The following is a 25266-nucleotide window of genomic DNA, read 5'->3' as shown; positions in this document are numbered from 1 at the left end:
AGCGACCCCAGGAGAGGTGTCCGGCCAAGCGACCCCAGGAGAGGTGTCCGGCCAAGCGACCCCAGGAGAGGTGTCCGGCCAAGCGACCCCAGGAGAGGTGTCCGGCCAAGCGACCCCAGGAGAGGTGTCCGGCCAAGCGACCCCAGGAGAGGTGTCCGGCCAAGCGACCCCAGGAGAGGTGTCCGGCCAAGCGACCCCAGGAGAGGTGTCCGGCCAAGCGACCCCAGGAGAGGTGTCCGGCCAAGCGACCCCAGGAGAGGTGTCCGGCCAAGCGACCCCAGGAGAGGTGTCCGGCCAAGCGACCCCAGGAGAGGTGTCCGGCCAAGCGACCCCAGGAGGGAATGAGGACTCTGCTGCCCTTGCCTCACGGCATGAGGACTCTGCTGCCCTTGCCTCACGGCATGAGGACTCTGCTGCCCTTGCCTCACGGCATGAGGACTCTGCTGCCCTTGCCTCACGGCATGAGGACTCTGCTGCCCTTGCCTCACGGCATGAGGACTCTGCTGCCCTTGCCTCACGGCATGAGGACTCTGCTGCCCTTGCCTCACGGCATGAGGACTCTGCTGCCCTTGCCTCACGGCATGAGGACTCTGCTGCCCTTGCCTCACGGCATGAGGATGCTGTTTTTCCGTTTATTGGGCAAATTAGGACGGCCGTGTCAATTTTCAGTCCAAATGTTATTTTGTCTTTCAGGGTCACTCAGTCATCCAAGTCTGCCATGCCAGGGGTCCGAGAGGTGTCCGCCTTGCCAGAGGTCCGAGAGGTGTCCGCCTTGCCAGAGGTCCGAGAGGTGTCCGCCTTGCCAGAGGTCGTGCCAAGGCCTGTCCAGCCCCAGGAGGGGGCTCTGCCCGTCCAGCCCCAGGAGGGGGCTCTGCCCGTCCAGCCCCAGGAGGGGGCTCTGCCCGTCCAGCCCCAGATAGAGGTGCCTGCCATGCCCGAGATCCAAGATTTGCCCGAGTTGTCTGCCCAGCCGGGGCCATCTGAGACTTCCCTGTCTAAGGTGCAAGAAGAGTCCATCTTGTCTGAGAGGCCACGGTTGTCTATCCTCCCTGATGTAACATCTAATTTGGAAAGCAGAGTCGTTGAGGAAGTGCCTTACTTTGATGGAGATATCTCTCAGTGTTTAGCTCTCTTCAAGTATTATCTGAGTTTTGATGACTTTTCCCTATTGATATCATTGCTAACATATGTATGAGGTTCAGAGGGAGGGCCTTGAAGTGGGTAAATGGTCTTATAGATGCGGAAGATCCAGTTTTACAAGATTTGCCCGCTTTCCTCAAGGCAGTGTCCGAAAGATTCAGTCCACCAACTGTCCTCGCTCTCCTGGATGAATCTGTTAAAGTGTGCCCGTCTGAGAACCTGCCTTTGCAGTGTGGGCAGCACCCTCAGTTTTTGAGATGTGGGCACGTATCTTTAGGTGTTCACGCAGATTGCTCGGCAAGTTTGGCTTCTTCAAATTTACCATCCGCTCTTGATACGATCCAAGAAAATAAGGGGTCACTACTGCCGTTGGGTTGTGGCTCTGATTCTGAGAGCAAGCTTCTGGAGGATCCTAGACTTATAATTGATGGACCTGTACTGCCGAGTAGTGTCTTTGTGACACCTTCAAATAGGTCTAGGCAACCCAAAAAGAGGAGAGGAAAAAAGAAGAGAAGGTGAACTTTTAGGCGTCTGGAATCCACCTGTTTAAGGGGGGGATAATGTTAGGAATGTCTGTGTGTTTGTGTTGCCTTGCATTGTCATTCCTGCCTCTAGGGGTCTCACTTGCTGCCTTAGGTCTGAATGGCAGTTGCATACTCTGTCCCTGCAGGTTGATTACCTGATTGTGAGCAGCTGTGGCCAACACCTTGTGCTGCTATTTAGCTCCAGCTCACCAGCATTCATGTGCAGATCATTATGGTTCCGTCTGGAGTGTGACTAGGCTCTCTCCAGTTATCCTGTCCTGCTTCTGCCATACCTACATCTTGGAGACATTTCCTGCAGTTTGCCGTTACATATGCCTTGCTACAAGACTTCTAACCATGCTGGATCAACATCTGCATTCCTGTATTATTATTTGCAGTCTGTGTCCACCCCTGCCTGATTACTACGTTTTGGTATGTTATTTTCCCCCTGCTTGGTTTAAACCCGGATTTCTTCATGTTTATTTCACCTCTGCAATTAACCTGGACTATACCTATATTCGAGCATAATCATCCTCCCTGTTTCTATAACAAGCCATTACAATTATCTGGGAATATTGTGTTCTGTTCCATGTTAATCAAGGATCCAGTTTCTGTATGCTGATATTTTACTGGTTCTTTTCTACAATAAACTTTGTTTTAATTTTCACCTGGCTTCAGCTGACCTCATTTCAGGTATGCACATGCAGAGAAACCTAGTAATCCTAACACCCTGTCGGCACCGCCGACTCCTGATGGGGCTTGGTACATGTGTGTCAACATGTTGGTGGCTGAATGTTTTTTCCCCAAGAAGAAAATATAGTAGGGACACAGTCGTGTGGGGGTGGCCCTGTCGGCACCACTAATATCTGACTGGGTAAAAATTGGCATGACAATGTGATGCATATCAGAAAGGCTCTGTATGTATGTATGTATGTATGTCTGTATGTATCTCAACCAAATACTCTCCTTCTGCGCTGTTCTAAGTTTAATTAGATACAATAAGATACAGTACTCCTCGGGAGGGGCTGCCTATTTCACCAAGTCCCTTGTTGGGAGGGACTGGATACAGAAAATATAAAAAGAAGAAAGGAAATTGTCGCCCAAAGGTTATTTTAACATATAAATACAGGGAACGCAGTGGGTTTCACAATTAACATTGATTTTAAAACGTAAACATGAACTGTTCTTTCATAAAAAATTTTATTAAAATGTACAAAAGCAATGAAGCAAGTCCATCATATTACACAGACAAAATGATGTAATTTCTCTTCGAATACTCCATCTTTGAAGTTAATAGAGGAATATCGGCAACTTAGTGCAATATCTTTAATCTTCCTCATATGCTATTCAGAGATAACATCAAATATAACAACCCCAACGCGTTTCGTCTAGTAACTAGACTTCATCAGGGGTATGTCTAAAAATTATAAGACAGCCAATCAGTATTTATACACTACAGTAAAATCAAATAACAATAGTATGGTACAAAGAACAGTCAATGAACAATAGGATGTGCGAGACATGGTGAAACAGAGCGAAGAGACAATAATTGGGCTATTGACAACAAAATGAGAACGCAATTAGGTGGGAATCATAAAACTCATATATAATCTATTATCATTGGGTATTTTACATACCTTTTGGTATTAACATTTATCAAAATGTGATCAGAGTGGACACTCAGGATTTTTCAAAGAATAACTTCAAAACATCAAAAAGGAGACTGCAGAAGCTTCAAGCCAGTCTAATTAGAAGGTAATTGATTCATATTACTATCAAAAAAATTGATCTATCAACCATTGTATGGTTCATAAAGTAGAAGCATCACATACCTCATATAATCGATTGATCAGAATTCAGCTATTTCCTATGTTTCTAACTTTCAAAAGGAAGGTGAAAACAGCAAGATCCTGCCAAAAATGGACCTAACAAATCAATTGATTTTATAGAGTGTATATCTAATCCAATCAAAACCGAGAGGGAAAAAAAAGAAAGAAAGAGGGAGGGAAAGCTTGAATATCCACCCCCTCACCATTATCCTCTATTAGGAAAACACACATGCGTCTAATACATGGATCACAATATAATTGTCTAAATGGTCAGTGTAAGCTGACTCTTATACACGGAGTCTCCTGATAGAAATACACTATGAATGACTCTAATGATAGCAGGAAACTGCGTTAATCAAGCTCTACAAATATATAGATATTTAAATATTTATAAGGTTATTACAGATGAAATTCTTAAAGCATCATGACATACCTCATGTGTCAAACACAAATGTGAAATACAGATATGGGTAAGCTGTCCATACAGATTCACACAGGAAAAAACCTAAGAGTCAATTAGATAATAACCAATGATTTTAAGTATGGCGGCAGTACTGAACTACAAACTATCACCTGTCCTCTGTGATAGTTTAAAAATTGTGATATCATTTGTTGCTCACATGCTAACAGGCTTATAATGAATCCAATATATACTGATTAGAACTCATAAATGAGGCACAATGTGTGTTCAGAAATCACCCTTAAATGTCACTTTTTTTGTACATAACACTTGGCACTATCAAAAAAGTCTGAATTAGAGACTGAGAGGTTAAAACATTAAAGGATTAAGTGCCTATCAGTCTGACCAAAAAAATATACATATCATAGATTAAATGAAGCCCTCTTCTAAAAGGTATAAAGAAAATCCTTACTTTCCAAACAGACAGCCAGTGGTACTCCAGTGTCCTTGCAATGGACCATGGGAGCTAAATTCAAACTTTTATAGGGGAAGTCATCTGACATCATTTCCCCAATTAAACTAATGTGCATAAGGCCTGTGTCAATCTCCTCCACACACCAGCCAATCAATCAATCAATCAATCAATCAATCAATTAACTGATCAATAAACATGTGAAACTGAATTAGTATTTGAGTCATTTTTACTGCAGTAAGATATATAAACCATGAATGATCTGTGTGCTACTAGTGCAGTAATAATATAGTGTACACCTGAATAGTTCAGAGTGACTTAGTGCCCAACTACTAGGAGTGATGAAATACGGGTCAAAGACCTTAGAAACAATTACATGCAACCATGGGCTAACTGGCCAAACTTCTTACCTAATCTAATTAAATTGTGAACGAGCGTTTCTCTGCTCGTCATTAGTGCCACAATCCCTGCTGTAAGTGTTACTAAGGGAACCTTCCCTGTCCGTCCACGTCATGTGACCCAGTCACGTGGTGCAGAAGTGGAGCGGCTTGCGCTCCAGCGCCATGACAACCGGCACTGCGCGAAGCCGCCTATGTACTTCCTTAGTGGAAGCAATCACCTGTTGTTAATGGGCCAATAAAAACGGAAAACTTAGTGAAATAGACGAAACTGGACGTGTTTATAATCTAATTATAGTGTACAGAAGCCAGATTAACCGAAGGGACCTTAAAAGTGATTAAGTTACGATTAATAATGTGTGAAATGGTTCTAGACATGAACAATAATTATAGAAATATAATGCGCTACCAGGCTGGTATTATTAAAAACCGTTACATCTTATTTAACTATTTTACAGTAAGGGAACCTCTCCAAACAATGGAGGTGAATAATATGCAGCTTAATATACTACTCATACATTAAAGAAATAGGGCTCCATTTGTACAAATAAGGATATTAGTATAATTCATACCACAAATACATTAGCTTCCATAATAAAAGTAGACATTCTACAGAATGTATATTAAATATTCCCACACATTATTAATCCCTGCAATACAGTTCTGAACGTACAAATCATATCAAATTTCAGAAAAATATTTATTGCAAAATTACACAGAATATGGAGGGGGGAGAAAGAAAGATGATAATGGGAAGAGGTAGAACCTAATTGAGGGGACCTGACTTACAACGAATGATCCTAGTCAGATTCTCTAATGGGTAAAGGACCTAATCTATAGAAAGCAAGCCATATCGATATTCTCAATAAGTCCATTAGGGATAAGGGTGTTCAGGGTATAAATCTAATAGGATTCTCGCTGGGCCAGCTATTGCAGCTCAGCATAATGCCTATATTTAATGATCGTAAGAGTAGGAACCAAAAATGTAAAACAATCTTCTTAGATGATGTGCCAGACATGGAACAGACCGAGGAGGATAACGATGAATATTATCATTTACTTAATAAAATGGAAAAACTAGCTACCAGAGAACTAAAAAGTTGGTATGACCTTATTACCCTCGAGAAATATTTAGAAGTAGGCCTGATTCCAAAAGGCCTAAGGCTAAATAAGACCCCTGTGTTGGGTGCATTGAGTGAAGATTTCAAAATCAAGTGGAATAGGATACTTGATGAGAGCGCTGCCAAATTAGTGGATCTAATTGTGACTGAGAGGAAGAAAGAACTAGAAGGGTTAGAAGTTGAACTAAGCAAACTTGAGTCTGATCTCATGAAACTTAATGATGATGAGTTCAAGAGTTTTCTTTGAAAAATCCTGAGTGTCCACTCTGATCACATTTTGATAAATGTTAATACCTAAAGGTATGTAAAATACCCAATGATAATAGATTATATATGAGTTTTATGATTCCCACCTAATTGAGTTCTCATTTTGTTGTCAATAGCCCAATTATTGTCTCTTCGCTCTGTTTCACCATGTCTCGCACATCCTATTGTTCATTGACTGTTCTTTGTACCATACTATTGTTATTATATGATTTTACTGTAGTGTATAAATACTGATTGGCTGTCTTATAATTTTTAGACATACCCCTGATGAAGTCTAGTTACTAGACGAAATGCGTTGGGTTGTTATATTTGATGTTATCTCTGAATAGCATATGAGGAAGATTAAAGATATTGCACTAAGTTGCCGATATTCCTCTATCAACTTCAAAGATGGAGTATTCGAAGAGAAATTACATCATTTTGTCTGTGTAATATGATGGACTTGCTTCATTGCTTTTGTACATTTTAATAAAAAAGTTTATGAAAGAACAGTTCATGTTTACGTTTTAAAATCAATGTTAATTGTGAAACCCACTGGGTTTCCTGTATTTATAGGTTAAAATAACCTTTGGGCGCCAATTTCCTTTCTTCTTTTTATATTTTCTGTATCCAGTCCCTCCTAACAAGGGACTTAGTGAAATAGGCAGCCCCTCCCAAGGAGTACTGTATCTTATTGTATCTAATTAGTCTTAGAACAGTGCAGAAGGAGAGTATTTGGTTGGTGTAATAGTTTTTGTTAGTTACTCTCTATTGCAGCTCAGCATAATGCCTTTATTTAATGATCGTAAGAGTAGGAACCAAAAATGTAAAACAATCTTTTTAGATGATGTGCCAGACATAGAACAGACCGAGGAGGATAACGATGAATATTATCATTTACTTAATAAAATGGAAAAACTAGCTACCAGAGAACTAAAAAGTTGGTATGACCTTATTACCCTCGAGAAATATTTAGAAGTGGGCCAGATTCCAAGAGGCCTAAGGCTAAATAAGACCCCTGTGTTGGGTGCATTGAGTGAAGATTTCAACATCAAGTGGAATAGCATACTTGATGAGAGCGCTGCCAAATTAGTGGATCTAATTGTGACTGAGAGGAAGAAAGAACTAGAAGGGTTAGAAGTTGAACTAAGCAAACTTGAGTCTGATCTCATCAAATTTAATGATGATGAGGAGTTCAAGGGGGATGTGGCCGATCTCCAGTACAAACTGGACTCCTTAGAGAAGGAAATTATTTTGCGTAAGCAAAAGAAATTCTCTAGGGATAAATCTGATTACACCAATGGTAAAGTACACGATTGGGGCGCCAATGTTCCCTCCAAACAGGATTATAGGGAACATTACTCACAGGGGGTGAGGAGGAGAGAACCGGATGAATATGATGATGATGTATTCTATCAAAGACGAAATTATCCTTCCCAACAACGTCCCAAACTAGAAAATACCTATAGGATGAGGAGGAGGAGTTCCAACCAGTCCCCAGGACGAAGATATGGGAAAAAACCGTCCCATCGATTCCAACAGTCCCCGGTTGAACTGAGAGACAAGTACTCGCATTATAACCGGTATGAACCCCTTAGGTCAGTTTCCCCCAGGAGAGGGGCTTTTTTAGGGAGAAGGAAGAATATAGGTTTCCCTTATCGACGAGAGAGAGAACAGTTGTACACCCGCTTGAATTCCCCCCAAGGAGTAAAGAGACATTTGAACGCAGGAGAAGAGTCACAAGGGGTGGAAGAAAAATCGCCCAACAATAAAAGAAGGGCAATCCACTTCCTACAAGAACCTCCAAACCAGGCATCATCAATTTTACTAAAAAGGAATTATCCCACCCACAAACATCAATATTGAATAAAGAGAGCAAAACTAAGAGGTGTTTGAAAATAAGAATCCAGGAGCATTTACGCAATATCAGGAACCAAGTTACCAATCACAGTCTCCCCCGACACTTTCTTGAATGTCATAACTCTGAGATCCAGGGTTTAACATTTACAGTCCTGGATCATATCACTGAGAATAGAAGAGGAGGTGATAGAGACCTTTATCTTGCCCAGCGAGAATCCAATTGATTTATACCCTGAACACCCTTATCCCTAATGGACTTAATTAGAATATCGACATGGCTTGCATTCTATAGATTAGGTCCTTTACCCATTAGAGAATCTGACTAGGATCATTCGTTGTAAGTCAGGTCCCCTCAATTAGGTTCTACCTCTTCCCATTATCATCTTTCTTTCTCCCCCCTCCATATTCTGTGTAATTTTGCAATAAATATTTTTCTGAAATTTGATATGATTTGTACCTTCAGAACTGTATTGCAGGGATTAATAATGTGTGGGATGATTTAATATACATTCTGTAGAATGTCTACTTTTATTATGGAAGCTAATGTATTTGTGGTATGAATTATACTAATATCCTTATTTGTACAAATGGAGCCCTATTTCTTTAATGTATGAGTAGTATATTAAGCTGCATATTATTCACCTCCATTGTTTGGAGAGGTTCCCTTACTGTAAAATAGTTAAATAAGATGTAACGGTTTTTAATAATACCAGCCTGGTAGCGCATTATATTTCTATAATTATTGTTCATGTCTAGAACCATTTCACACATTATTAATAGTAACTTAATCACTTTTAAGGTCCCTTCGGTTAATCTGGCTTCTGTACACTATAATTAGATTATTAACACGTCCAGTTTCGTCTATTTCACTAAGTTTTCCGTTTTTATTGGCCCATTAACAACAGGTGATTGCTTCCACTAAGGAAGTACATAGGCGGCTTTGCGCAGCGCCGGATGTCATGGCGCTGGAGCGCAAGCCGCTCCACTTCCGCACCACGTGACTGGGTCACATGACGCGGACGGACCGGGAAGGTTCCCCGGGTAACCCTTACAGCAGGGATTGTGGCACTAATGACGAGCAGAGAAACGCTCGTTCACAATTTAATTAGATTAGGTAAGAAGTTTGGCCAGTTAGCCCATGGTTGCATGTAATTGTTTCTAAGGTCTTTGACCCGTATCTCATCACTCCTAGTAGTTGGGCACTAAGTCACTCTGAACTATTCAGGTGTACACTATATTATTACTGCACTAGTAGCACACAGATCATTCATGGTTTATATATCTGACTGCAGTAAAAATGACTCAAATACTAATTCAGTTGCAAATGTTTATTGATCAGTTAATTGATTGATTGGCTGGTGTGTGGAGGAGATTGACACAGGCCTTATGCACATTAGTTTAATTTGGGGAAATGATGTCAGATGACTTCTATAAAAGTTTGAATGTAGCTCCCATGGTCCATTGCAAGGACACTGGAGTACCACTGGCTGTCTGTTTGGAAAGTAAGGATTTTCTTTATACCTTTTAGAAGAGGGCTTCATTTAATCTATGATATGTATATTTTTTTGGTCAGACTGATAGGCACTTAATCCTTTAATGTTTTAACCTCTCAGTCTCTAATTCAGACTTTTTTGATAGTGCCAAGTGTTATGTACAAAAAAAGTGACATTTAAGGGTGATTTCTGAACACACATTGTGCCTCATTTATGAGTTCTAATCAGTATATATTGGATTCATTATAAGCCTGTTAGCATGTGAGCAACAAATGATATCACAATTTTTAAACTATCACAGAGGACAGGTGATACAGTTTGTAGTTCAGTACTGCTACCATACTTAAAATCATTGGTTATTATCTAATTGACCCTTAGGTTTTTTCCTGTGTGAATCTGTATGGACAGCTTACCCGTATCTGTATTTCACGTTTGTGTTTGACACATGAGGTATGTCATGATGCTTTAAGAATTTCATCTGTAATAACCTTATAAATATTTAAATATCTATATATTTGTAGAGCTTGATTAACGCAGTTTCTTGCTATCATTAGGGTCATTCATAGTGTATTTCTATCAGGAGACTCCGTGTATAAGAGTCAGCTTACACTGACCATTTAGACAATTCTATTGTGATCCATGTATTAGACGCATGTGTGTTTTCCTAATAGAGGATAATGGTGAGGGGGTGGATATTCAAGCTTTCCCTCCCTCCTCTTTCTTTCTTTTTTCCCTCTCGGTTTTGATTGGATTAGATATACACTTATTAAAATCAATTGATTTGTTAGGTCCATTTTTGGAAGGATCTTGCTGTTTTCACCTTCCTTTTGAAAGTTAGAAACATAGGAAATAGCTGAATTCTGATCAATCGATTATATGAGGTATGTGATGCTTCTACTTTATGAACCATACAATGGTTGATAAATCAATTTTTTTGATAGTAATATGAATCACTTACCTTCTAATTAGACTGGCTTGAAGCTTCGGCAGTCTCCTTTTTGATGTTTTGAAGTTATTCTTTGAAAAATCCTGAGTGTCCACTCTGATCACATTTTGATAAATGTTAATACCAAAAGGTATGTAAAATACCCAATGATAATAGATTATATGAGTTTTATGATTCCCACCTAATTGAGTTCTCATTTTGTTGTCAATAGCCCATTTATTGTCTCTTCGCTCTGTTTCACCATGTCTCGCACATCCTATTGTTCATTGACTGTTCTTTGTACCATACTATTGTTATATGATTTTACTGTAGTGTATAAATACTGATTGGCTGTCTTATAATTTTTAGACATACCCCTGATGAAGTCTAGTTACTAGACGAAATGCGTTGGGTTGTTATATTTGATGTTATCTCTGAATAGCATATGAGGAAGATTAAAGATATTGCACTAAGTTGACGATATTCCTCTATTAACTTCACAGATGGAGTATTAGAAGAGAAATTACATCATTTTGTTTGTGTAATATGATGGACTTGCTTCATTGCTTTTGTACATTTTAATTATTTTTTTAATGAAAGAACAGTTTATGTTTACGTTTTAAAATCAATGTTAATTGTGAAACCCACTGGGTTTCCTGTATTTATAGGTTAAAATAACCTTTGGGCGCCAATTTCCTTTCTTCTTTTTATATTTTCTGTATCCAGTCCCTCCTAACAAGGGACTTAGTGAAATAGGCAGCCCCTCCCAAGGAGTATTGTATCTAATTAGTCTTAGAACAGCGCAGAAGGAGAGTATTTGGTTGGTGTAATAGTTTTTGTTAGTTACTCTCTATTGCAGCTCAGCATAATGCCTTTATTTAATGATCGTAAGAGTAGGAACGAAAAATGTAAAACAATCTTCTTAGAGGATGTGCCAGACATGGAACAGACCGAGGAGGATAACGATGAATATTATCATTTACTTAATAAAATGGAAAAACTAGCTACCAGAGAACTAAAAAGTTGGTATGACCTTATTACCCTCGAGAAATATTTAGAAGTGGGCCGGATTCCAAGAGGCCTAAGGCTAAATAAGACCCCTGTGTTGGGTGCATTGAGTGAAGATTTCAACATCAAGTGGAATAGGACTCTTGATGAGAGCGCTGCCAAATAAGTGGATCTAATTGTGACTGAGAGGAAGAAAGAACTAGAAGGGTTAGAAGTTGAACTAAGCAAACTTGAGTCTGATCTCATGAAATTTAATGATGATGAGGAGTTCAAGAGGGATGTGGCCGATCTCCAGTACAAACTGGACTCCTTAGAGAAGGAAATTATTTTGCGTAAGCAAAAGAAATTCTCTAGGGATAAATCTGATTACACCAATGGTAAAGTACACGATTGGGGCGCCAATAGTCCCTCCAAACAGGATTATAGGGAACATTACTCACAGGGGGTGAGGAGGAGAGAACCGGATGTATATGATGATGATGTATTCCATCAAAGACGAAATTATCCTTCCCAACAACGTCCCAAACGAGAAAATACCTATAGGATGAGGAGGAGGAGTTCCAACCAGTCCCCAGGATGAAGATATGGGAGAAAACCGTCCCATCGATTCCAACAGTCCCCGGTTGAACTGAGAGACAAGAACTCGCATTATAACCGGTATGAACCCCTTAGGTCAGTTTCCCCCAGGAGAGGGGCTTTTGTAGGGAGAAGGAAGAAAATAGGTTTCCCTTATCGACGAGAGAACAGTTGTACACCCGCTTGAGACCTTTATCTGGCCCAGCGAGAATCCTATTGGATTTATGCCCTGAACTCATTAAATCCTTCAGGGATAAGGGTGAATATCGACATGGCTTGCATTCTATAGATTAGGTCCTTTACCCATTAGAGAATCTGACTAGGATCATTCATTGTAAGTCAGGTCCCCTCAATTAGGTTCTACCTCTTCCCATTATCATCTTTCTTTCTCCCCCCTCCATATTCTGTGTAATTTTGCAATAAATATTTTTCTGAAATTTGATATGATTTGTACATTCAGAACTGTATTGCAGGGATTAATAATGTGTGGGATGATTTAATATACATTCTGTAGAATGTCTACTTTTATTATGGAAGCTAATGTATTTGTGGTATGAATTATACTAATATCCTTATTTGTACAAATGGAGCCCTATTTCTTTAATGTATGAGTAGTATATTAAGCTGCATATTATTCACCTCCATTGTTTGGAGAGGTTCCCTTACTGTAAAATAGTTAAATAAGATGTAACGGTTTTTAATAATACCAGCCTGGTAGCGCATTATATTTCTATAATTATTGTTCATGTCTAGAACCATTTCACACATTATTAATAGTAACTTAATCACTTTTAAGGTCCCTTCGGTTAATCTGGCTTCTGTACACTATAATTAGATTATAAACGCGTTCAGTTTCATCTATTTCACTAAGTTTTCGGTTTTTATTGGCCCATTAACAATAGGTGATTGCTTCCACTAAGGAAGTACATAGGCGGCTTCGCGCAGCGCCGGTTGTCATGGTGCTGGAGCGCAAGCCGCTCCACTTCCACACCACGTGACTGGGTTACATGACGCGGACGGACGGGGAAGGTTCCCCGGGTAACCCTTACAGCAGGGATTGTGGCACTAATGACGAGCAGAGAAACGCTCGTTCACAATTTAATTAGATTAGGTAAGAAGTTTGGCCAGTTAGCCCATGGTTGCATGTAATTGTTTGTAAGGTCTTTGACCCGTATTTCATCAGTCCTAGTAGTTGGGCACTAAGTCACTCTGAACTATTCAGGTGTACATATATATTAGAGATGAGCGGGTTCGGATTTACTCGATTCTTAATGCCAGAATTATCGCAAGTTCTTTTTTTCTGTATTTTTCATATTGGCTAACCAAAACACGTGACGTCCGTGAGCCAATAACGAGATTCGGGTAAATCCGAGTAAAACCGAACCCGCTCATCTCTAATATATATATATATATATAAGTCCAGAATGACCTTGCACTCTTATGCCCTTTGGATAAAAGTAATTTGCTCACGGTGCCTTCCCTCCAGGTAGCAGCCCAGGGATATATAGCAACAGAATGGGCGGCACTCCAAGTCTTGATTCAAGTAAGGTAAAGTGCAAAGACTTTTATTAGTCAACCACACATGATCTACGTTTCGGGGTCGCAGCCCCGTCGTCAGGCTGCGACCCCGAAACGTAGATCATGTGTGGTTGACTAATAAAAGTCTTTGCACTTTACCTTACTTGAATCAAGACTTGGAGTGCCGCCCATTCTGTTGAGATATATATATATATATATATATATATATATATATATATATAATATATATTATATTTATATATTAAGGTTGCAAAAATCTGTGACACAGATGTAGAAATATCTATGGAGGGTCATAGCTATATTTCCCTCAGACCCCTGGGGGGTCGCAAAAAACATTATTTTGCCCAGTTATTACTCCCTAATATCGACACGATACTGTTTCCTATGTCGACCATAATGTTTCCTGATTAGATCCACAGCATTCAGTAAATGATTAGTGCAAATTAAGGATGTATTAACGTCACTGAGGACCCTGCTGTTACTGACAAAAGGGTCTATATGTGGGTATATATATATATATATATATATATATATAAATTTATAATGAAAGCTGAGGTAACATTCCTCCTTCTCATGTGCTGAGATGGTTTCAAATCCTCAAGTGGATTCCGATTGTTTATTCTTTTCCCGCCGCGGACAGAATAAAGTGTGAGTCACCCCCTGTTCTGCACGGGGCCCTGTCACAAACAGCGGATCGTATGCAGGAAGATACGTTATTTTCTGGTTATGTGTCCACGCGTACGTTGGATAGACCTGCCATTACATGTGCATGGGGGAGTAGTAGTATTCAAAAATTGGTCGGATGCCTTGTCATCCAATATAGATATCCTCCTTACGTTGGGTCATATCAAGAACACTGCAGCATACTTTCGTGCGACTGCAAGGGATATAGGACTATTGGGTTCACAGGCCAATTCCATGGCGGTCTCAGTTAGGAGGGCATTGTGGATTCACCAATGTAATGCTAATGCTGACTCCGAGACATCCACCTCTTTACCCTGATCTAGGTTTGCGCTTACTGTTTCATAAAAGCCAAGTAAGTTGGTTTGACAGGATCTGTCCATCATAAACCCATGTTGATTCCTTTTAATGACCTTATTGACTTCAAGGAACTTCTGAATACTGTCTCTTAGAATACCTTCCAATACTTTCCCCACTATAGATGTAAGACTAACTGGTCTATAATTACCTGGTTCAGCTTTACTTCCCTTTTTGAATATAGGCACTACTTCCGCTATACGCCAGTCTTTGGGAACCATACCTGATATTACTGAATCGTTAAAGATCAAAAATAGCGGTTTTACAAGTTCAGAGTGAAGCTCCATTAAAACCCTTGGGTGAATACTTTCGGGACCTGGTGACTTATTAATCTTTAAATGTTTTAATCGGTCACAGACTACTTCCTCGCTTAAATAAGTACCTATCAGTGGGATATTCTCATTATTGAGATTATGTGTTAGTCCCTGAATTGGGTCCTCTCTAGTAAATACTGTTGAAAAAAACTTATTTAGAGTGTCCGCTATGTCATTATCATTTTTGCTTAAGACACCCAACTTGTCTTTTAAAGGGCCTATACTCTCCTTCTTTAATCTCTTGCTATTAATGTATTTAAAGAATTTTTGGGGATTCGCTTGGCTTTCCTTTGCTACTAGTTTTTCAGTTTCTACTTTGGCCGCTCTTATTTCCTTTTTGCATATTTTTTTTACATTCCTTATAGTGCTGAAATGACTCTGCTTCCCCATCATATTTGTATTTTTTAAATGCTCGCCTTTTCTTGCCCATAAGTTTCTTTATCTTTTTGTTAAGCCACATTGGTTTATGATTTTTATTCCTTTTTTTGCTGCTCGTAGGAATACATTTGAGTGTATTTTTAGCTAGCAGGAATTTCAGTACCTCCCATTTCTCCGTAGTATTTTTTGCTAAAAACAAACCATCCCATTCAATATCCCTAAAAAATACCCTCATCTTTTCAAAATTCGCTTTGCTAAAGTTTAGAGTCCTAGTTGAGCCAGTATAGGGCTGTTTATGAAAACTGATATTGAATGTGACCATATTATGGTCGCTGTTTCCTATGGGTTCCCCTACTATAATACCTGATACCAAATCGCCATTGTTTGTTAATACCAGGTCTAAGATTGCATTGTACCTAGTTGGTTCCTCAATTAGTTGAACTAAGTAGTTATCATTAAGTGTGTTTAAAAACATATTGCCCCTAGCAGTATCACATGAATCGTTTTTCCAGTTTATCTCTGGATAGTTAAAATCTCCCATCACTGCTATGTCTCCTACTCCTGCTGCTCTTTCAATTTGCTTTAGTAACAATTCCTCATCAGATACGTTGATACCAGGTGGCCTATAGCATACACCCAATACTAATTTTTTTATTCCTTTTTCCCCGCATGCAATTTCTACCCATAATGTCTCGACAGTGTCTACAGTCCCCTCCTGAATATCTTCCCCTATATCAGGTTTTAAAAACGGCTTTACGTAAAGATACACCCTTTTTATTTAGTCTGTCTCTCCTAAACAGTGTATAGCCCTCTAGATTGACTGTCCAATCATGAGATTCGTCCCACCAAGTTTCAGTAATGCCTATAATATCATACTGTTTGCTTGCTGCAAGTATTTCTAGTTCGCCCTTTTTACCAGTAATGCTTCTAGCGTTTACACACATACAACTAAGATAAGTATTTTCCCTTGCGTTAGGGACATCTTTCACCTTATGTAGCAATGATGACCCGTAATCGTCATTGGTTAGTGCTTTGGTAAAATCTCTTTTAGTATCCATGTTAGTAACCTTACCGCCTGCTCTTACCCTCCCCCCAACTTCTCCCCCATTTCGTTTACTACTGCCATCCCCACAGTTTCGTATGTCACACTGGTTGGAACCTTTACAATAGGTTGGGTAAAAATTTCTCAGTTGGAATGTGGTCATGCTATTGGCCTTGGCGTCCGCAAGGTGGGTGTCGGAATTAGCGGCTTTGTCTCACAAGAGCCCCTATTTGATCTTCCATGTGGATAGAGTGGAATTGAGAACTCTGCAACAATATCTGCCAAAAGTGGTTTCTGCGTTTCACAGGAACCAGCCTATTGCGGTGCCTGGGGCTACTTAAGCCTTGGCTGATTCGAAGTCTCTTGATGTAGTCAGAGCTTTGAATATTTATGTCGCCAGAACGGCTCAGATTGGGGAAACAGAGGCTCTGTTTATCCTGTATGCTCCCAATAATAGTGGGGCCCCTGCTTCTAAGCAGACTGTTACACGCTGGATCTGTGATATGATTCGGCATGCTCATTCTACGGCTGGATTGCCGGTACCGAAGTCGGTGAAGGCCCATTTTACCAGGAAGGTGGGATCTTCTTGGGCAGATGCCCGAGGAGTCTCGGCGCTTCACCCTTGTCAAGCAGCTACTTGGTCGGGTTCAAACACTTTTGTTAAGTTCTACAAGTTTGATAGCCTGGCTGATGAGGACATCATGTTTGCTCAGTCGGTGCTGCAGAGTCGTCCGCACTCTCCCGCCCGGTCTGGAGCTTTGGTATAAACCACATGGTCCTTTTGGAGTCCCCAGCATCCTCTATGAGAAAATAGGATTTTAATACCTACCGGTAAATCCTTTTCTCTTAGTCCGTAGAGGATGCTGGGCGTCCGTCCCAGTGCGTACTGTACTTGCAGCTATTGGTTGTGGTTACACTCATGTGGTGGTTCTTTTCAGTCAAGTCTGTTGCTGTTATTCATGCCATATGTGATTATTGGTCGTGTTTACACACAGGTTGTGTTGCATTTTCGGTCAGTATATTGCTGTATGTTTTTCCATGCCGTCGGCTGGTGTTCTATTGACTGCCATGTTCTGCGGCATGTTCGAGGTGTGAGCTGGTATGACACTCACCGTGTTTAAACAATAAATTCTTTCCTTGAAATGTCCGTCTCCCTGGGCACAGTTTTCACCCATTCAAAGTCTTATAGTGTGCTCATGTCTCCTACGGATCCCGTCTATACCCCATGGTCCTTTTGGAGTCCCCAGCATCCTCTACGGACTAAGCGAAAAGGATTTACCGGTAGGTATTAAAATCCTATGTATGTTCTTATTTTGAACCAGTATAATTTTTGGTCAAATTGTCAGCAACTCGTTTCCAGTCTATTTCTTCTCAGCCACTTATCAATATATCAAGTGCCGTGATTATCTCACTTTTACGATAGTGTTAGTGACTGACAATGTAATTCAGCTTATATAACCATTGTTGATACTTCAAGTGTCTGACAGTACTGCTCCTTCCTCTTTAACCCTTTATTTGTATCACTCTTGCGGTGCCCTAGGGTTTTTTGCTGGGTGGGTGGCTCTGGGGTGTCCTGCCCCCCGGACCTGAAGCCCTATAGTTAGTGTTAGGGACTTACCCAATGAGATGCTACCTTGGCACGGTGGGTAAGGTCATAGCCCTGGGCAGGATTATGCTAAATGCCTTTGGTTATTACAGGTTAAGCTAGTGTGAGATAGTGCACCTGCAACTTTTTCCCCCTTGTATACTGTATCAAGTCTCAAGCAGAGTAGAACCTCATTACTTAATTATGGTGTGCAAACTAGGCCCCCCTCCTTTCCCTTGAGATAGCCCCAGGGGATTTGTTCATTTTGTCGGTATAAAGAATCGTGCCAGCTGACAATGCTGCCATAGAGTGGGAATAGATCCTGTGGCAAGCACAGCGAGCCACCGAGCCTGCAAGGGGACTCTTTGCACTTGCCCCGCTGCCGGCATTCTGGCGGGTGGGATGCCGATGTAGGGATATGAACAGCCGGCATCCCACCTGCCGGTAAATCATACCAAATCCAGCCCCAGCCCAGGCTCACCTCTCCTCACTCTGTAAATATTCCCCACATTTGTGGCACCCTCGACTTCCCCCTGACCCCACATAGGTTCCCTCTCTTGCTCTCTCACCTCCGAACTCCCCCTATCCATGGCACTCCTGCCCCCCCCCACCTACACACACACACACACACACACACACACACACACACACACACACACACACACACACACACACACACACACACACGCGTTCTGATCTCCTGCTTTCTCTTCCCTCACAGCTCTAAGAACCCCATCCACGGCACCCCCAACCCCTTCCCCTCCACAGAGGTTCCCTCTCCTGCTCTCTTACCTCACTGCTTCTAGCTCTCCCCATGGCACCCCCAACCCCCCCTCCCCCCCAACCACACACACAAACACACACAGGTGCTGCTCTCATGCTTTATCTTCCCTCAAAGCTCCAATTGCCCCTCCTCCCATTCATGTTACTCCCCCTCTCCGTCCCACTCAGTTTCCCACGTCTGCTGTCTCACCTCACAGCTTCCTACTTTCCCCCCCATCCGTGGCACCCCCCTCCATTTCACAGGTTCCTTCTCAAAGCACCAAACCCCCTTCCCTATCCGTGGCAATGCAACCTCCTACACAGGTTCCCCTCTACTGCTCTCTCTCCGCTTAAAGCTCTAGACCTCCCCCCAACCTCAGAACCACCCAACTCCCCCCCACCTCCCTCACACAAGTCCCCATCTCCTGCTCTCTCCCCTCACAGCTCCATATGTCCCAATCCTATCTGTTGCACATTTGCCCCCCTCACCCACATAAGTTTCCCTTCTCCTGCTCCCGTCTCCCCTTACAACTCCAACCCACCCCTTTCCTCCCTACTTCATCAGCATGTTTTGGGTTAAGCTGCAGTCAGGGTGGGGTTAGGATTAAACTGCATTAGGGTAAATCTGCATTTAGGATTAGGGTGGGGTTAGGATTGGGCTGTGGTAAGGTTTAGGCTGCAGTTAGGATGAGGTTCGGATTAAGCTGCGGTTAGGGTAAGGCTGCATTTAGGGTTAGGATGGGGTTAGGATTAAGTTGCAATTAGAGTTAGGCTGCAGTTAGGGTGGCGTTAGGATTAGGCTGCAATTAGGGTTAGGCTGCAGTTACGGCATGGTTAGAATTAGGGATGAGCGGGTTCGGTTCTCTGAGAACCGAACACTATCGGACTTCACGCTACGAGCACGGATCTGAGTCAGGTTCGGCAGGGGCATTTCTAGAGAGGAGGGGACCCGTGTGTGGGCCCCCTCCTCTCCCGTAGCCGTCACGCCGCTGCTAGCGCTATCAGCACTGTAGACTCTGGCACAGTGGCAGAGTCTACAGCGCATGCGCTGGACACCGAAAAATGGCCGCCGCATCATTTTTTTGGAGTCCTGCGCATGCGCTGTAGACTCTGGCACTGTGACAGAGTCTCTAGTGGCCAGTGATCTAGCAGTGGCGCGACGGCTACGGGAGAGGAGGGGGCCCACACACGGTCAGCGATGGAAGGTAAGTATAGGAGAAATGGGTGCAGAGTGGGCCCCTCTGGACTCAGGGGCCCGTGTGCACCGCACACACTGCACCCATTATAGAAACGCCAATGAGGCTCGGGTTTTCCCACCTGACCAGAACGAGGCAAAACATTCCGCTGTCGGATTCTCGCGGGGTTTGGATTCCATATAAGGACCCGCGTGTCGCCACCATTTTCACTCCGACATTGGAGAGTGTAGAGAGAGGATGTGTCTCCGTTCTCTCAGTGTCCGTGTCTTGTGCTGAATCTGTCCAGTCACAGTGGTTGTGTCCTCTGCTGCCATATGTCCAGTGCTGTCCAGTGGTGCTGTGTTGTGCTGCATCAGTTCGGTGGTGGTGTGTTGTGCTGTGTCAGTCACAGTGGTGGTGTCCACTGCTGCCATATGTCCAGTGCTGCTGTATAATATATTAATAAGTCCCTTAAAGTGTTGCTGTGTTGTCCTGCATCAGACCAGTGGTAGTGTCCTGTGCATCAGTCAGTCCAATCACCTATCACAGTGGTATCCTCTGCTGCCATATGTCCAGTGCTGCTGTATAAATCCAGTCCATTGCAGTGATGCTGTGTTGTCCTGCATCAGTCCAGTGGTGCTGCCATATAAGTTCAGTGGTGCTGTCCTGTGCTGTATATTATTTACTCCAAATAAAGGGGTTATTAATATTTAATCCAAATAATTTTTAGAGGTTTTGCCCTGTGAGGTGTAGGGGTACGCTCTCCTGTGCCACATATTGTGTTATATAACTGCAGAAAAATAATGGAGAACTAAAATTTGGAGGATAAAATAGGGAGAGATCAAGAACCACTTCCTCCTAGTGCTGAAGCTGCTGCCACTATCCATGACATAGATGATGAAATGCCATCAACATTGTCTGCCAAGGCCGATGCCCAATGTGATAGTAGAGGGCATGTAAATTCCAAAAGCCAAAGTTAAGTAAAAAGACCCCAAAAAAGAAATTTCAATCGTCTGAGGAGAAACGTAAACTTGCCAATATGCCATTTACGACACGGAGTGGCAAGGAACGGCTGAGGCCCTGGCCTATGTTCATGACTAGTGGTTCAGCTTCACATGACGGTGGAAGCCCTCATCCTCCCGCTAGAAAAATTTAAAGAGTTAAGATGGAAAAAGCACAGAAAAGAACTGTGCGTTCTGAGATGGTATCACATCCCCAAGGAGAGTCCAAGTGTGTCGGCAGTTGCGATGCCTGATCTTCCCAACACTGGATGGGAAGAGGTGACTCCTTCCATGATTTGCACGCCCCCTGCAAGTGCTGGAAGGAGCACCCACAGTCCAGTTCCTGATATTGAAATTGAAGATGTCACTGTTGAAGTACACCAGTATGAGGATATGGGTGTTACTGGTACTGAGGAGGAAGTTGGCAATGAGGATTCTGATGGTGATGTGGTTTGTTTAAGTCAGGCACCGGGTGAGACACCTGTTGTCCGTGGGATGCAGAAGCCCATTGTGATGCCTGGGCAAACTACCAAAAAAGCCACCCCTTCGGTGTGGAATTATTTCTCCACAAATCTGGACAATAGGTGTCAAGCCATCTGTTGCCTCTGTCAATCTGTAATAAGTAGGGGTAAGGATGTTAACCACCTAGGAACATCCTCCCTTATACGTCACCTGTAGCGCATTCATCAGAAGTTGTCAAGTTGTGAAACTTTTGGTAAGAGCGTAAGCAGTCCACTGACACCTAAATCCCTTCTTCCTCTTGTACCCAAGCTCCTGCAAGCCACACCACCAACTCCCTCAATGTCAACTTCCTCCTCAGCCATGAACATCAGTAGTCCTGCAGGCCATGTCACTGTCAAGACTAAGGAGTCCTCTCCTAACCGGGATTCCTCGGGAGGATTCTTGAGTGGTACGCCTACTGCTGCTGTTGCTGCCGCTGCTGCTGCTGTTGTAGCTGCTGGGAGTTGATCATGATCCCAGAGGGGAAGTCGGAAGACCACTTGTACTACTTCAACTTAGCAATTGACTGTCCAACAGTCTTTTGTGAGGAAGATGAAATATGACAGCAATCATCCTGTAGCAAAGCGGATAACTGAGGCCTTGACACTTATGTTGGTGTTAGACGTGCGTCCAGTATCCGCCATTAGTGCAGTGGGATTTAGACAACTGATGGAGGTATTGTGTCCCCGGTATCAAATCCCATCTAGGTTCCACTGCACTAGGCAGGTGATACCGAGAATGTACAAAGACGTCAGAAAAACAGTCATCAGTGCCCTACAAAATGCGGTTGTATCCAGTGTCCACTTAACCATGGACATGTGGAAAAGGGCAGACTAATGGCCTCCCGCAACACCAGCGGCAACAGTAGCAGCATCTCGCAAACGCCAACTCGTTCCTAGGCGGGCTACGCTATGTATCACCGCTTTCCGTAAGAGGCACACAGCTGACAACCGGACAACACCACCAATATTGTGAGTGCATTACATCTGGGCAAATTCCAGCGCGTTCCATGTTTTGCACATACAATTAATTTGGTGGTGCATAATTTTTTTTAAAATGACAAGGGTGTACAGGAGATGATGTCGTGGCCCAAAACAATTGCGGGCCACTTTTGATATTCTGCCACCGAGTGCCGAAGACTGGAGCACCAGCAAACACTCCTGAACCTGCCCTGCCATCAACTGAAGCAAGAGGTGGTAACAAAGTGGAATTCAACACTCTATTTGTTTCAGAGAATGGAGGAGCAGCAAAAGGCCATTAAAGCCTATACATCCACCTACGATATAGGCAAAGGAGGGGGAATGCACCTTACTCAAACACAGTGGAGAATGATTTCTGTCTTGTGCAAGGTTCTCTAACCCTTTGAACTTGTGCGCTATTGCTGCCCACACACACAGGCGCGGGTGGGCGCCCTGGGCAGCAAGAAAAATACCTCAAATTGGCTAAAAGGGGGCATAAGATGCCGCTGGCACAGCCCTACCCCCGCCAGTATAAATAAGTCAATATACTGAGTGTAAGGATGCGCCATTGTGGGGGCGGAGCTTCTTCCTCAGGCAGCCAGCACACTACTCAGCGCCATTTTCTCTCTCTCCTCAGGCTGCAGAGAACACGCTGGTCCTCTCCTCCACTTATGACAAGTACAGGGTGCTATAAAGGGGGGGCACAAAGCGATTGTGGTGCGTTTGATAGTGTATATTACTATTTAAAAGCACCTTTGGGCTGTGGACATACAGTGTTCACAGGCAATACTGGCGCTGGGTTTGTGAACTGGCTGCTCCTATCCTGTGTCCCTCTGACAGATTTTACTGTGGGTCTGTCCCCAAAATAAGTCCCAGTGTGTCTGTGAGTGTGGTCTACACGTGAGGCATGTCTGAGGCAGGGAGTTCCTCCCCGGGGGAAGCCATTTTAGGGACACAGAGTTGTAATGTGGTGGTGCTACCGGCAGACCAAGAGTCTGCATGGGTGAAAGAGCTACGTGACAGTATGCATCTGATTAACCGTAGATTGGATAAGTCTGAATCTAAGGCTGCATGCTGGAGAAAAGCTGTGGAAGATGTGATTTTTCAGGATGCTGTTATTCCTTATGCGGGCGGCCCCTCTGGGTCACATAAGAGACCATTTGCAAATGTTGTAAACACTAATACCGACACGGATTCTCATTCTTGTGTCGACAATAGTGAATCCAGAGCGATAGATCATAAATTGGCAAAGAGTATACAATATATGATTGTGGCTATAAGGGACGTGTTGGAGGTTACAGAAAACACTCCTGTACCTCAGGAGAAAGCTTATTTATGTAAGGAAAAGAAATCCAAAGTCACGTTCCCTCCTTCACACGAACTAAATGCTCTGTTTGAAGGGATGTGGGTGAATCCTGCTAAAAAATTTTGTATTCCCAAAAGGATTCACATAGCTTATCCTTTCCCGGTTGAAGACAGGAAAAAATGGGAGTCACCCCCTGTGTTAGACAGTGCACTTTCCAGGTTGACAAAGAAGGTAATTCTTCCTGCTCCTGGCACGGCTTCTCTTAAAGAGCCGGCAGACCGCAAAATGGAAACGACATTGAAATCCATTTATGTTACCAATGGTACACTGCTCAGGCCCACTATTGCCTGCGCATGGTTGAGTCGCGCTATTGAAAAATGGTCAGAAAGCGTGTCATTAGAAATTGACACGATTGATAAAGATGAGATACTCCTTAAGTTAGGGAATATCAAGGACGCTGCCGCCTACATGCTGGAAGCAATGAAGGATATTGGACTCTTGAGTTCACAAGCCGCTACCATGGCAGTATCGTCTAGGTGGACGTTATGGATTCATCAGTGGAACGCGGATGCAGATTCCAAAAGAAACATGGAGGCTCTCCCATATAAAGGTGAGGCCTTATTTGGCGATGGCCTGGATGCATTAGTCTCGGCGGCTACCGCAGGTAAGTCAACATTTTTGCCCTCTGCGCCTGCACCGGCAAAAAAGACCTATCACCCGCAAATGCAGTCCTTTCGGCCCAATAAATACAAAAAGGCGAGAGGTTCCCCCTTCTTTGCAGGAAGGGGAAGGGGAAAGAAGCCCACACCGGCTCCAGGGTCTCAAGAGCAGAAGTCTACCCCTAATTCTGCCAGATCCCCAGCATGACGCTCGAACTCTCTTGCGGGAGGCCGCTTGGGTGGGGGCATGTCTCAAACTCTTCAGCCAGGATTGGATTCTGTCTGGCCTGAATCCCTGGGTGTTGCAAATAGTATCCCAGGGATACAAACTAGAGTTTCAAGACGTTCCCCCATGCCAATTTTTCAAATTGACCTTGCCAGCTTCTCCGCCAGAGAGAGCAGCAGTAACAGCGGCAATCCAAAAATGATGTCAAGACCAGGTTATAGTCCTGGTACCGTTGTCATAACAAGGGCGGGGTTTTTATTCAAGCCTCTTTGTTGTTCCAAAGCCGGACGGCTCGGTCAGACCGATCCTAAATCCTAAAAGATCTGAATTTCTTCCTGAAAAGGTTCAAGTTCAAGATGGAATCACTTTGGGCGGTGATTGCCAGTCTGGAGGAGGGGGACTACTTAGTGTCGGTGGACATAAAGTATGCTTACCTGCATGTTCCCATTTATCCTCCTCACCAGGCTTATCTGAGATTTGCGGTTCAGGATTGCCATTACCAATTCCAGACGTTACCTTTCGGTCTCTCCACGGCACCGAGGGTATTCACCAAGGTGATGGCGGAGATGATGGTCCTCCTTCGTCAGAAAGGAGTCAATATAATCCCTTATCTGGACTACCTCCTGATAAAGGCGAGATCCAGGGAGCAGTTATTACAAAACATATCCCTCTCCCTGTCAATACTCCAACAACACGGGTGGATCATAAATTACCCAAAGTCACAATTGGAACCGACGACAAGTTTGTCATTCCTCGGGATCATTCTGGACAAAGAAGTTCAGAGAGTAT

At 43.0% G+C, this 25266-nt stretch overlaps 1 protein-coding gene and 1 long non-coding RNA gene across 2 annotated transcripts in view; one reads left to right on the top strand and one right to left on the bottom strand.

The window, feature by feature from the left end:
• CMBL (carboxymethylenebutenolidase homolog) overlaps positions 1-4391 on the bottom strand; it is a 98929-nt gene extending 94538 nt beyond the window's left edge. The window contains exon 1 of the mRNA XM_063945364.1: positions 4366-4391. The gene's annotated coding sequence lies outside the window, so the exon portion shown is untranslated. The remainder of the gene's footprint in view (positions 1-4365) is intronic.
• LOC134969420 (uncharacterized) overlaps positions 1-25266 on the top strand; it is a 128558-nt gene that overhangs the window by 47966 nt on the left and 55326 nt on the right. The window lies entirely within an intron of this gene.

This window comes from Pseudophryne corroboree, chromosome 11 (genome assembly GCF_028390025.1).
Source record: "Pseudophryne corroboree isolate aPseCor3 chromosome 11, aPseCor3.hap2, whole genome shotgun sequence".
NCBI classification, from domain to species: domain Eukaryota; kingdom Metazoa; phylum Chordata; class Amphibia; order Anura; family Myobatrachidae; genus Pseudophryne; species Pseudophryne corroboree.
Note: the sequence above shows the minus strand (reverse complement) of the source record. Positions and strands in the feature narration are given on the sequence as shown.